Source organism: Myxine glutinosa, chromosome 12, assembly GCF_964187855.1.
Source record: "Myxine glutinosa chromosome 12, kmMyxGlut1.1, whole genome shotgun sequence".
NCBI classification, from domain to species: domain Eukaryota; kingdom Metazoa; phylum Chordata; class Myxini; order Myxiniformes; family Myxinidae; genus Myxine; species Myxine glutinosa.
In genome coordinates, this window is record NC_136272.1 from 95,123,008 (window position 1) to 95,136,209 (window position 13,202).

General features: G+C 42.3%; 1 protein-coding gene across 2 annotated transcripts in view; it reads left to right on the plus strand.

Moving 5' to 3' along the window:
• Nucleotides 1-7,357, plus strand: part of LOC137437637 (uncharacterized) — a 172,865-nt gene extending 165,508 nt beyond the window's left edge. For both annotated transcript variants that reach the window (XM_078766105.1, XM_078766106.1), the window contains exon 9: nt 7,014-7,357. The gene's annotated coding sequence lies outside the window, so the exon portion shown is untranslated. The remainder of the gene's footprint in view (nt 1-7,013) is intronic.
• Nucleotides 7,358-13,202: the final 5,845 nt, after the last annotated feature.

Below are 13,202 nucleotides of genomic sequence, written 5' to 3' on the forward strand. Positions count from 1 at the left end.
CATCTGGCCACTGTCCCATAAAACCTAATATTTGTTGAGTGCTGAAGAGACTGTTGTCCTTCCAGCAGGTTCACCCATCTCAGCCAAGAAACTCTGGAGTTCTGTTGGAGTGGTCATTGCGATTTTGGTCACCTCCTTGACCAAGGTCCTTCTTGCCCGGTTGCTTAGTTTGGTCAGACGGCCAGCTCTCGGAAGGGTTTGGGTACCATATTCTTTCCATTTCCTAATGATGGAGCTCACTGTACTCTTGGGAACTTTACACGTTCTATGGACAGTTCCTTGGACTTCATGGTAGAGTTTCTGTTCTGACATGCACTGTGACCTGTGGGACCTTTTATAGAAAAGTGTGTTTCTTTCTTAATCATGTCCAATCGATTGAATTGGCCACAATTGGACTCAAATCAAGTTGTAGAAACATCTCAAGGATGATCAAAGGAAGTCAGATGCACCTGAGCTCAATTTGGAGTGTCATAGCAAAGGGGTTGAATACTTGTTGACTCGAGAAATTTCAGCTTTTAAGTTTTCATTTTTTGTAAAAATGTCTTACAAAATAAATAAATAAATAAATAAATATCCACTGACATTATGGGCTATTATGTGTGGATCAATGACAATTTTTTTTCTTCAATTTAATCCATTTTAAATTCAAGCTGTAACACAACAAAATGTGAAAAAGTCCTGCGGTGTGAATACTTTCTGAAGGCACTATGTTTTAGCCTCTAGTGATTATAATTTGGACACTTGTTACCATATCCCATTAATCCATCCATAGCAACCAAGACGCTCATGCCTATGTCAACAAGAAACAGTCTAGTGTCTAGGTAGTTCAGCCGGTTTTTAAAATGCTAAATTGGAAGGTGACTCTTGGCATCCTCCTTTTAACATTGGGTGTTGCTGCTTGGAAGCTTCAATAGTTGTTAGCAATGCTAATTATTATTGTTATTCATGATTGCAATGTTATTAAAACGTTTTTTTTTTGATCATTTTTAAATTTTGAAATGTAAAAAAATATCGTGGCAGCATTATTCAATCCAAGTTGCAGCACTGCAGCATTCGTGCCTAAAGCGGTTGAAAAACACTGATGTAAAGTCGCAACCCTAAACGATGTTGTTTGTATGAATGATTTGACGCAGTTACCGAAGCATTTTGGTAAAGTGCTGAGCGACTGGGATATTGACATGTTCTCTGCTATGAAAGCTTAGACCCGACATTAAAATGTGACTTAGAGGTGATCCATCCATTTAATCAAAAATACTCGTACGTGGATTGTTTTTGTGTCTTTCAATTTCTAGATAATACTCGTAATCTTCTTCAAGTTTGAGCGAAATGCACTCATCAGCATGCGCACTTCATTTGGCGACCATTGATGAATGTGCCACTGAAATTGGGAGATATCTCAGTAAAAAATAGAACATTGTGAAGACAGCAGGTTGCTTTGATAAGCACTAATGGAAAAGTTAGCGGCTCCATAATCATCCATTTCTCCAAAAGATCTCTTCTAAATATATATATATATAACAGCACAGTGTTTGGAGCGCTCTGTAGTTGTAAATGATGGCTTAAGTTTTATTATATTTCCTCCTTTTTGACAAGTATTATCAAACTACTTTATTTCATATATACATATACATCTCATCTTCATTGGTTTGTGTGTTTTGTTTGTTGAGTGGTGAAGGTTATAAGGATGGGTGGTTGGGTGGGTTCTCCACCATGGTTTGTTTATTTATTTATTTATTTCAGTTCTGTGGATTCTGGGAGTGGAAGCTGTTTTGTTGTTGTAGTTTGTGTTCTTGCTGACTGGGGGTGGGGGTACATATGCATCCAAGTGTAATTGCTGCATGTGGAGGCATATGTGCCCCTGCTGGACCACCTTAGCTGACTATAGAGGTTGATGGGCCGAAACGGAATGAAGCTGAGGACTCCGACTGAAGACCTAGGCACATTTGTGATGAGGTGTGTTTTGAAATTTATATATATATATTTAATCCAGCTTATGTATTTTCCATTCACCCGACTGTGTTTTCGTGACATCTACTAGTGGCAGGCTCGGCTTGGCTACAAATGTTAGTACTTTGTAAGGTCACAAAACATCACTTGAAAACCAACAGCATTCCCAATCAATTGGGATTTGCTCTTTCATACTTTGCAGAAGACTCCTAAATCCTAAATGTCCATGAGGCAACTACAAATGGGCACTGACATGCTATCATGCTATCTAGCTGAACCGCAGTACATCTCCCAACTCGTGGAATAATGGAGTAAAACTTGATTGTGGATGAAAACTAATGACGTGCAGCCCATTCTTTGATCAACTGCCTTTTGTTTCTCATCTTAGCATTTTTACAATAAAGGTGGGCAAGATGCCCCTCCACCCTTCACATACACCTGCAACCTTCTCTGTCCATTTGTTCAGTTTACACAAACATTTCTCATTTCTTTAATTGCCCGCGATACGTCAAGCCAGCCAATCCTTTTTCAAGTCCTTTCCCTTCCAGGCAATCCTTTCCAATCCAGCTTGTGCATGTTTGGGATACTGAACATGTAACTAGTATCGAGGAGCTATATGCACCTACCGCATAAAGGTGCGTTACGTGCATCCTTTCGCACCTTAATGCTAAATATTTTCTCCTTGCCTCAATGTATACACTAAGACACTATCTATCTATAATTCCAGTAATCTCTGTGTGTGTGTGTGTGTGTGTGTGTATGTCTGTGTGTTTGTCTGTGACCGCTGTTTCTCGACAACCACGGGTCCGATATACTTGAAACTTGCCAGGTATATTGCTGGGGACCTGAGGATGTGCCTTTTCAAGGTTTCATATTAATCGGACAAGTAGTTACCGAGCTATGGCGATTTCTTTACCAAACTCCGCAAGCCGTTCGCTTTGGACCAAACCATTTCATGTAAATAGAGGGGGGGGGGATTGTCACCGTACTCGCAAGCCGTTCGCTTTGGACCAAACCATTTCATGTAAATAGAGGGGGGGGGATTGTCACCGTACTCGCAAGCCGTTCGCTTTGGACCAAACCATTTCATGGAAATAGAGGGGGGGGGAGGGATTGTCACCGTACTCGCAAGCCGTTCGCTTTGGACCAAACCATTTCATGTAAATAGAGGGGGGGGGATATAATTTTAGATATATATATAGTACGGGCATGCCCTAGTAGATACAATAAGAAAACCTGTATTGTGATGAAATGGCTTCCCAGCCTCCTCACACTCCAACTTATTTTACTTTAATGCTCACTTGGTGTGTTTTTGATCATCATTCCAATTGCTAATTCCCAGAGCACACACTCCAAAGCTTAAAGTCATTGCGGATTCGGTCTCGGATGTCGCAGGAAATTCAAGCTTCGCGTGATTGTGTATAAGGGAACATTTTGCATGAATGCGTGTAATTCCCATGAGAATTGCATTTGAAGCTGGTTTCAAGATTGAAATCTATTTTTATTGAGATGAATAATTTCTTTTTACTGAGACGAATTGCACACCAAACCCAACAAACACCTTGTGTGACAATTTTGAATCACAGTGTATTAATAGTGTCACGTTCCTCTTTATACTACGTGGTGTATTAAGCCGCTGAGAGGTAAAGCCGGTTATCCCACGTCTGGGTCGAATCGAGTTAAGTGCACCAACATCTTTCAAGATCACAACTACACTTTTTGTGTTGTAAATGGAGGACCAATGGTCCAGCAGCTCAACTGCCTGGTTGCCGAAAAGTTGAGTGACGGATGGATCATGGTAAAAGTAAGAGCCGCATTTATAATGCACATTTCAGCTCAGGTATTATTGACATTATGTTCACAGTCGTGCAACTCCCTGCTGTCTGAATGTTGGTTTTCGAGATTGTAACGGGTTCGGTCGTTTTGACCGTGGAACTTGTTGGCCGGTGTCTGTGACTCTGTGTCTGTGACTCTGTGACTTGTGGGCACGCTAAAATGAACACGACAGCATTTGCAGTAATTGACAATGGAATTGTATTGAATCAAAAGGTACAATGCCGAATGTAAAGGCAACATTCACGGTTATATTCGTTCCGTCAGTCTGATCTGCGCACTATGTTCCTATGACTATGACCTTCATGGGCCTCCTCCTGCGATGTCCAATGGCGCTTCAGGACGACCGTGCTTGTCACTCTTCGATACAGTTCAGCATTCACTTTGAACTCTTGAATCCACAGTGTGGATCCTGCTCCAAATCGAGTCGTGAGATGAATCCACCATGCAGGCGTCGTCAGTAATTATGGAACTCAATGGCATTCTCAGCTCCACAAGAGTCGCAAGTATTCCGCCCGACACAAGGTCATAATGAGGTATAATATGACCCGCCTTTAGAGGCCATTTTTCCCCGTAGAGCAGGGGTTGGCCTATTTTTGGGCATCGTGGTCCCCTTTTTGAAGCAATGTTTTACAACCAGATGCCCTTCCTGCCGCCAACCCTGTTAGTCACCTCTTGCGACACACAGGGAATTACCAGTGAGCTGGTACTCGATTTGCCGACCTCGGAAGGATGACAGGCTGAGTCAACCCACTTGGCGTTAATTCAGCGATCGGATCGACCGGGATTCGAACCCAGGATCCTAGGATCCCAAGCCGGCACCCTAACCGATAAGCCAACACCATCCAATGAGGTATAATATACTGGCACAATTCCTCCACCCAACGTGACTTAAAGCTGTATTATTCTCGCTTTCACTCATGAAGCAACGCGACCGCTCGGTGCCCTTTCCTTCCTTTACCCTCTTACCGCTTCTTTTCTTTTATCCAATCAGCAAGCGCCACGAGACCATCTCGACATCTCATGAGCATTCATAAACATTCTTGCGACATCCTGCTTTTTCTTGTCTTTTGAAGACATGAAGCATCAATGGTTTTCTTGGCATACAATCAAACGGTATAAATGAAACTATTTTCGAGACAAAACAATAACACCATGTAGGCAAACAAATCGTACTACACTTGAGGAACTTCCGCTTTCTGTGATACATACGTGGTCACACGGAAACAGGTTAAACAATCAGTTTCTTGGTCATTAACCGATCACCAATCTCACGAGCACAACACCACATTTCACATGTCAGTAAACCGATTCATCATGCGACTTAAAAGGCTATAACCATTCGTTGCTATGCATCCATCACAGAACATCGATTGATAGCGTACACATGCACCATGACTAATTTTCTACCACGGTCTATGTTTTAACTGGTACTGACTATGTATACCAAGATGTGTGGTTTAACTGAGATATTGATCACTTCCTGTTGTCAAAATTAGCCCTATTTGATAAGGTGCAACTCGAAGATGTCTATAATTCACATTATATTTTCTGAGATATTGCTCACATTCTGTATTATGACATCACTGGTGGCCATATTGTGTTTTGGATTGGCTAATTTTAATCAAACGTTCCCACAGATAGTCGATCATATCTTTTAAGTTTTGGATCGATCAGTTAAGTCATTTCAGAGAGGGTTTTAAAAGGTTTTCTTCTGATCTATTATATGGCTGCCAAACCACATGACTGATGATGTATGTCATTGCTAACAATCTATATTTCGCTTGGGTATTTGATCACAAATTTAAACTTTCGAATTGATCGGTTAAGCAGTTTGAGAGAAGGATGTTAAAGGTTTTCCGATAATCCAAAATGGGGGCCAAACTAGATCGAAATTCAAGTACTTTTGGGACCTTTAAACCTTGTGATGACAATTGCACAGCAGTTTCTGAGAATAAGTTGCAAGTGTTGACTGATTGAAGGACAGATGATGTGCCATCTCATAAGCTATGTTCCAGGTGAGCTAATAATACAAGTTCCCTTCAAATGAACTTTGAAGCAGGACGAGGCAATTTGGCCCATCAAAACCAGCACTATTATTTCCAACTTATGGCTGTTCGTCCATGTTCTATCCTTTTTAAATGCTGAGCGTCAAGCAAGAAAGAACCATGTCCCATTTTTAGTCTTTGGTGTGACTCGGCCATGGTTCGAACCGCCAACCTCCCAGGCTCAGAGCGGACACTCTAAGCCTTGAACCACTGAGGCTGGTCACAAACAGACAGAGTGAGAGACAGACAGACAGAGACAAAAAAAAAAGATTTGGAAATGTGTGTTGATGGCAGTTTTCAACAAAATGTTTGTGGCCGTTGCTGATGGTTGTTCTGTGAGTTGAATCGGATTCCAAATGGGAACTTTAACTTTGAGCCCAGAACATGTACCATGTTTGACGGTCCTGAGATAACTTCTCAGCAGATCGAGGAACGTACTGGTCTCCCGATGGATGCTCCCGATGTCCGTGTTCTCTACTGTTGTGCTTGTGTGCTTCCCTCTCTCTCCCCTCCCCATATTGTCTCCCCCTCCCTTTATTGTTTTATGTGTCCGTTTATGTTTTTTTTGTGTTTTATGTGCTAATATGTGTTTAATGTGCTAGCTCTTACATGAGCCTCGATCTTGTATACAAAAAAGAAAAGAAAAAAGAAGTCATTTCACGATTAAGTGGGAAGCATTTTTTTTTTGTACACGTCACGCTCACAAAGGGAGAGGTTTTGAATAGAAGAAAGATTCTTTAGATCCCTACACCTCCCCAAAATAATCACAAAACGCAACCACCATCGACATGTTGCTGAACGGGCAAATCGCAGCCAATGGATTTTTCTGCTCTTTTTTTTTTTTTTTTTTCCTGCATTTATTGTTTCATCATAAATCCTATGAGCAGTTCAGTGAAGCAGGCCCAGAGTTCCTGGTGTACAGGCAGCCTCTCCACGGTTATTCCACCACTGCAGTGCGCCTGGGGGGTGGTGTGCTAGAAATTTGCACAGATGATTGCACAGATGATTCCCGAGGGTGAGGCTTACATCAGGACACAGAACCAGCAGCACCAAAGCGATCAAGCGCCGCTGCCTGGTCCTCCAATACAATAACGTGCAATTGTAATAAAGATGTCCATATTGCTGCTAATTCTGTTGTTCAAATTGTTACTTGAAATAATGTATAATTTTATCCTCTCGTTGCAGATGGAGCCAAGATTGAATCAAACGGGATTCCTTGTAACATTAAGTAACACATTTGCTTTGAATAACAGATATTGTGGATGACACATCCTCGGATTGTCCTTTTCTTTCTTTTTTTTTAGCACTGAAATGATAGATGGTTGCTCTTTTCAAACGTTTCGTATCATTATTAGCGAAATTTGCATTGTGCTTTATTCATGTTGATAGTTTTGCATTTCTTGGTGTTTTTGTAATTTAAAGGTTGCTACATATGAGAGAGGGTGACTGACAAAGACAGAGAGAGATAGACGGACCAAAAAGATTTGGAAATGTCTTGATTAAAAACCAAACCTGTGTATTACACCATTCATATTGTATTGGGCTTTGTTTAATTTCATTCATTTTACACTTTAATGGCCAAACCGGAGTGTAAAATTTCCAGAAAATGTTTTTTTTTTTTCATCCTGAAACAAGGTCTATTTATGATGTTTGCTCTTTAAATTTTAAACAGCGTTTTCCTGAGCTTACCACTTATCGGATTAAATGTGCCCAATTCCACAATTTGCATAAGCGGCATATAGCTGTCCCCAGCAAATGATGCTGCTCATACCTATGTGCTGCATTTGGAAGAAGAAGAAGAAAAAGAAGAAGAAGCAGATGGTGCGAACTGTATGCTTGTATGTCTATTTTTTTTTTTATGTCCATTAAAAATAGGAAAAATGATTTAGGAACACCCTGCATAATGGCGGTAATAAAGATATCAGGGTATTGCTTGAAAGGAGGAGATTGTGTGCCGAGACTCTGGATAAATTCCCTGTAGAAATTCAATGTAAAACGTCGATGCAAAGCTAGATGAAGATCATTGTAAGAATGGCCTTATTAATACACAAGGAAGCTAAGTAAATTGATAGATGAAGTTGATGTGATGTGGATAAAGCACAGGTATGAGGGCCCAAATGGCCTTCTCCTGTGTCGAAAGTTCCTGGCATTGTGTAACTTGTGAATTTTAACTTTAATTCAGGAACGTATTTGGATCACCTGCTAACATTCCCATCTGAAATGGCTCATGACATGGGGAACCTGGTTCAAATCTCATCTGCGATATGTTTGCCCATTTTTCTACTATACTAATGGACTAGTTGGCTATGCTTACACATTGTAAGCAATAACTAGCAGTGCTTCGTACGCAGGTACATAATAAATAGAAGCTTTATGATTATCGGCCAGCATTGCCGATCTCCTGCTAGATATCAATTTAGGTTGTTTTTTTTGGTTTTTTTTATGGATGCGTTTACAGTTTTTACGTTAATTTTCATTTACGGACGCTTTCTGACGGTTCTGGGATTTTTCCTGGTGTATCGGCTTCGATGTCCGTCAGCACGCCAAATTTAAGCTTTTTACGACACCCAGAAGGCACCGAACATCAATATCAGTCAGTGGTTAGAATGACCTTCATATATTAAATATTGTCCTTATAATTTGGGCATAAAGTACATTAATGTCCACAAATCTTTGTCTTGCGTCCACGTACACTGATCCTTTATTCCCATTTTGTTCCACTCCTGGCCATTGATACTCGTTTATTATTCCTCCTCGTGTATGTCCACTCCACCCTTTGGTAGTTTGTGAACCTACTGACCATTATTGTTCAGCTCCTCCATGAGCCTCGGCCCTACTATAAAAATTAAATAAATAAGAACAGCTTTCTTATGCATCCGTCTCACTACGTGCGCTCAAAATAATCACAAGTTCGAGGTTGTGGAATGCTGGAGCAAGCAATTAAGGTAGAAATAACAACATTTAGAAAACAATAACCATAGTTCATTACAAAGACTCCCAATGCTTTATCCATTTGGCTAACATTGTATATTGGTTCCATTAGCATTAATCTTTCAATTACAGTCAGGAGAAGAGTTGGTTTCAGTTAATTATTCCCTACAGTTTCACTACTCCAATGGAATAGGCAAATTGAATAAAAATGTGGTCGAGATAATGGATCTTCATCAGGAAGTAATCAAATCTGATCCCATTGTGGTGAACAAAGGCCTATTACACCTGTACAAAATGTTACTGAATGTAGTTGTAGTGAGGGGTCCATTTTGTTAATAGCTGTGGGTGTTAATAGGTCTCCTACATTGATTGCATTGAGGACACAACTGACTAGTGGACATGTCGCCAGTTGTACCGAGAATAATAACAAGATGGTGGCTCATGGTGAAGTTAGTTGAAAACGGGGTGTGGGAGAGGAGGGAAAACTGAAAATGTCAGTTTGAGATTCATCACAGACTCGAAGCGCATCTTGGCGCTGGAGGTAATATTGCCGATGGATGCAGTCGAGCTGGCAGAGTGACAGAGAGCCACCATATTTCCCTTGGGTAGTTGATCACAAATTTAAACTTTCGCATTGATCGGTTAAGCAGTTTTGAGAGAAGTATCTGCTTCGCAAAAACATCAGGCCTGGCTAGCAAGTTCATGAAAGACTTGGGAGACGAACATTCCATGGTCCACCCCACAATGTGGGAATAATTTGGGCCGCTAAAGTCGTAGTAGTTTTTAATATAAAGTCAAGAATAATGTTGGCTCGCTCATCCAATCGGTATTTTGTAACAAATAGATGAGAGCAGACATAGTCTCCGACGACCTTTCCTCCGCTTGGCAATGGACCTTTTCAGGCAAAAAGATTCCAGGCCCAAGCCTGTAGCCGCTTTCACCGACTCCAGACCCAATGAGTGTCCACTTATGTTCCCCTGCAGCCATTTCCCGTCACGTGCTCGTGCAACGAATGAATCGAGGAGTTTTTTTTCACATATCCGGCAACGATAGTTCGTTCTGCCTTGTTTTGTCGTTCGGTGTGATCTGGTGCGATACGCCAGTGAGTAGTGTACAGTCTTTAGTAGTTGTACTTCCATTGCATGCCCTCCTCTGCCTGCGTGTCCGGGTGCAATGCAGTGACGTGGTGGTTGTGTAATTTGTGGCTTCACTGGTGAAATTTGGGTGTGGTGTTGTTGACTTGTGACTTGTGGCATGTGGTGAAGTACAGTTTTCTTGACGTCCATAATAATGCCAACATACGTGGACTTCTGGTTTAAGTTCATCTGAGGAAGGGCACATTGACGTAGCCTGCGGAACACCAGAGCGAAACTTTACAGCTGGATCTGGATTCGATCCAAGGCTAAACAGCTCAGAAATACCTCTCCACTGTCCTTCCAGGTCATGCCAAACAAGTGTGCCACCGAAGTTGCACTTTATTTCCCAATATGCCATATTCAGGAAGTGTTACAATGTCATGTGATGCAATAATTCCAGAAAGTTTTAAGTGAAAAAACATTTTACACAGTTACCTGTTGGATGTGGCCATTTTGATATCATGCATTATTTAACCTCCCCCCAACCCTTCCTCTCCCCAATTAGATGTTCCATATATTCTCATTCCCAGTCCTTCCTTTCCCACAATACTCTAACCTCCCAGGTTCCATTTTTACCCCCGCCAGGGAGTAATGCATTCGTTCGTGTGTGTGTGTGTTTGTGTGTGTGTGTTTGTGTGTGTGTGTTTGTGTGTGTGTGTGTGTGTGTGTGTGTTCGTGTGTGTGTGTTCGTGTGTGTGTGTGTGTTCGTGTGTGTGTGTGTGTGTTAGTGTGTGTGTGTGTGTGTGTGTGTGTGTGTGTGTGTGTTCGTGTGTGTGTGTTCGTGTGTGTGTGTGTGTGTTCGTGTGTGTGTGTTCGTGTGTGTGTGTTCGTGTGTGTGTGTGTGTGTTCGTGTGTGTGTGTTCGTGTGTTTGTGAACAAGATATCTGGAAAAGTTCTGAACGGATTTGGATGAAAGTCGGTGGGATGATTGCCCTTGGGATGAGGAAGAATTGATTAGTTTTTGGTGAAGCTCAGGATATTATTCCCGATCCAGGAATTTTTTGAAGGATTTTCTTACCATTGGAAGATAGGGCTCATTTTTTTAACATTATCTTCTATATATTCTATATTTAACATTGTGATATGAAAATAGTTTTCATATTTGTTGTAAATGTAGTTTAAACTCGTGGTTATGCGTTACAGCAGTGTATTGTTTAGCAACGTCGTCTTCAATGTTCATCTTTTTTCTAATAAAGACATATTCTGTCATTTTAAAACCACCAAAGTGTGTATTAGGTTTCCCCGTTTCATAAAATGTATCGTTTGATACGTATAATGCTTTAAAACTGTTTTTTTTTTTTTTTTTGCAACCTCAGAAGAGATAGCAACATTTACCTCAGCGAATGTCAATCGCGGTGTCAGTATTTGATGAACTTATAAAGACTTAGGTGAGTTATAAGTGTGACAAGCTTGTGCACGGGATTCTTCCCAGAAGAATGAGTGGTCGCATTAGCTTGTACGACTTAAAATGAGCGAGTTTTGTTTTGACGTGTGGACCAGTTTTACATGTTGTATCCCTAAGGAATGAAACGCACGTTTTCCTGGCTTACAATTTTATTTGAAGTCACACATGCCTCAAAATACACTCACATATAGAATTGAACGCTGAATCCAAAAATGTAAGTGAAATTGCCTTGTTTTTCTTTTTACATTATCTTCTATATATTCTATATATATATATATATATATATCTGCGCAGTGTCTGTCTTGTGTTGTCTTGTCTTGTGTTGTCACTGAACTACTCCCTCAAACTTTTGTGAAATCGTACTATTCCAACTTGACCCACGGCGGGAGTATGTGCTCTACTGAGTGGCGTTCTAGTCGCTTCTGTCTTGCCACATTTCCCTTCCTTTTTATTCATTCTCCTCTTCCCCTTTTACATAATTCACATGGAGACTGCCTCTTACTGTTACGCCACCTGGTTTATTATTTATTTATTTATTTTTTTCCAAAGTTTTGAAACGGGGCATTACTCCTTCCTGCTGTCTGTATTGCATGTTTAGAGATGGTGTTGAAGTAGACAACACAACTATGGAGCAACTTCCTGAAACCCTCCCATGAAATGGCAATCGTTCATTTTTTAAAGACGAAATCAAGTGGCAATTATTTTGATAAACATCAAGTGTCAAGACATTAGATTTCTCAAATAATTGCCTCGAATGCAAACTCTCCATGAAGATCACAGGTTGGTTCTGTGTTTCCACTTATGCATGAAGCTCACTGGTTACCTGCGCCACCAAAGGTGGACTGAAGTTATGTTTTCACCCCTGTCTGTTTGTTTGTGAACAAAACATCTCAAAGTTGCGGACGAATTCGGACAAAATTTGGCAGAGATGTAGCGTATGCCACAAGGACGAAATGATTAGATTTGGTGAAGATCCGGATTCGGATCCGGCTACGAGAATTTTTAAAGTGATTCTTCACCATTGGGAGATGGGGCCAAAAACGATACATAGCAGGATATCTCAAAAAGTTATGGACGGATTTGGACGAAACGTGGTGGACAGGTTGGGTGTCTGACAAGGGCGAATCGATTCGATTTTGGTGGAGATCTGAATATGGATTCGGATATGAGAATTATTTATTTTTTAAAGTGATTCTTCACCATTGGGAGATAGGGCCAAATACGATACTGTAGTGCGGTGCTATGCGCACGACTTGTCTTGCCAATGAAGGAAGCAACAACGAACGTAATCAAAAGAGTCTTTATTCTAAGGATCACACTATAGCACTGCCGTGCTCGGGGCTGTGTGCCCCGTGTATATCCCGAGGCCACGCCTACCCCTCGGGCGTGGCCGACACCCTCCTGGTGCGCGGAATGATGTCATCGCGCCAGCGAGCCATCGTGTCCGGCACACGCGCCCCCCCAGAATTCCCGCGCACCTGAAGGGTCAGTTTGCGGGGCAAACGGATGACCCGGCCGAAGCGCCCTCTGGCGGCTGGCGGCGTCTGGGATGCCGGGATGCCACCGGCTGCCCCTGGGATGGGTGCGGGACCGGGGGGCGGCATGCCGGCGGGGTTGGGCGGTGCCGGGGGTCCGCCCGCAGGGGGGCGGCCCCGACGTGGGGGTCGGGCCACTGGCGGAGGGTGGTCCACGTCAAGGTGGGCCGGTTTGAGGCGGTACACAGAAACGCGGTCAGGAGTACCGCCGATGTCCAGGGTGAAGTGCTTCGCCCCGGTCTCCAGCACGTGGAAGGGCCCATCGTACGGGGGCCGCAGCGGTGTCTGGTGGGCGTCGTGTCGGACGAACACGTACTCCGCCGTGCGAAGCTCCGGGGCGACGTGCGTTGGCGGGCGCCCGTGGTGC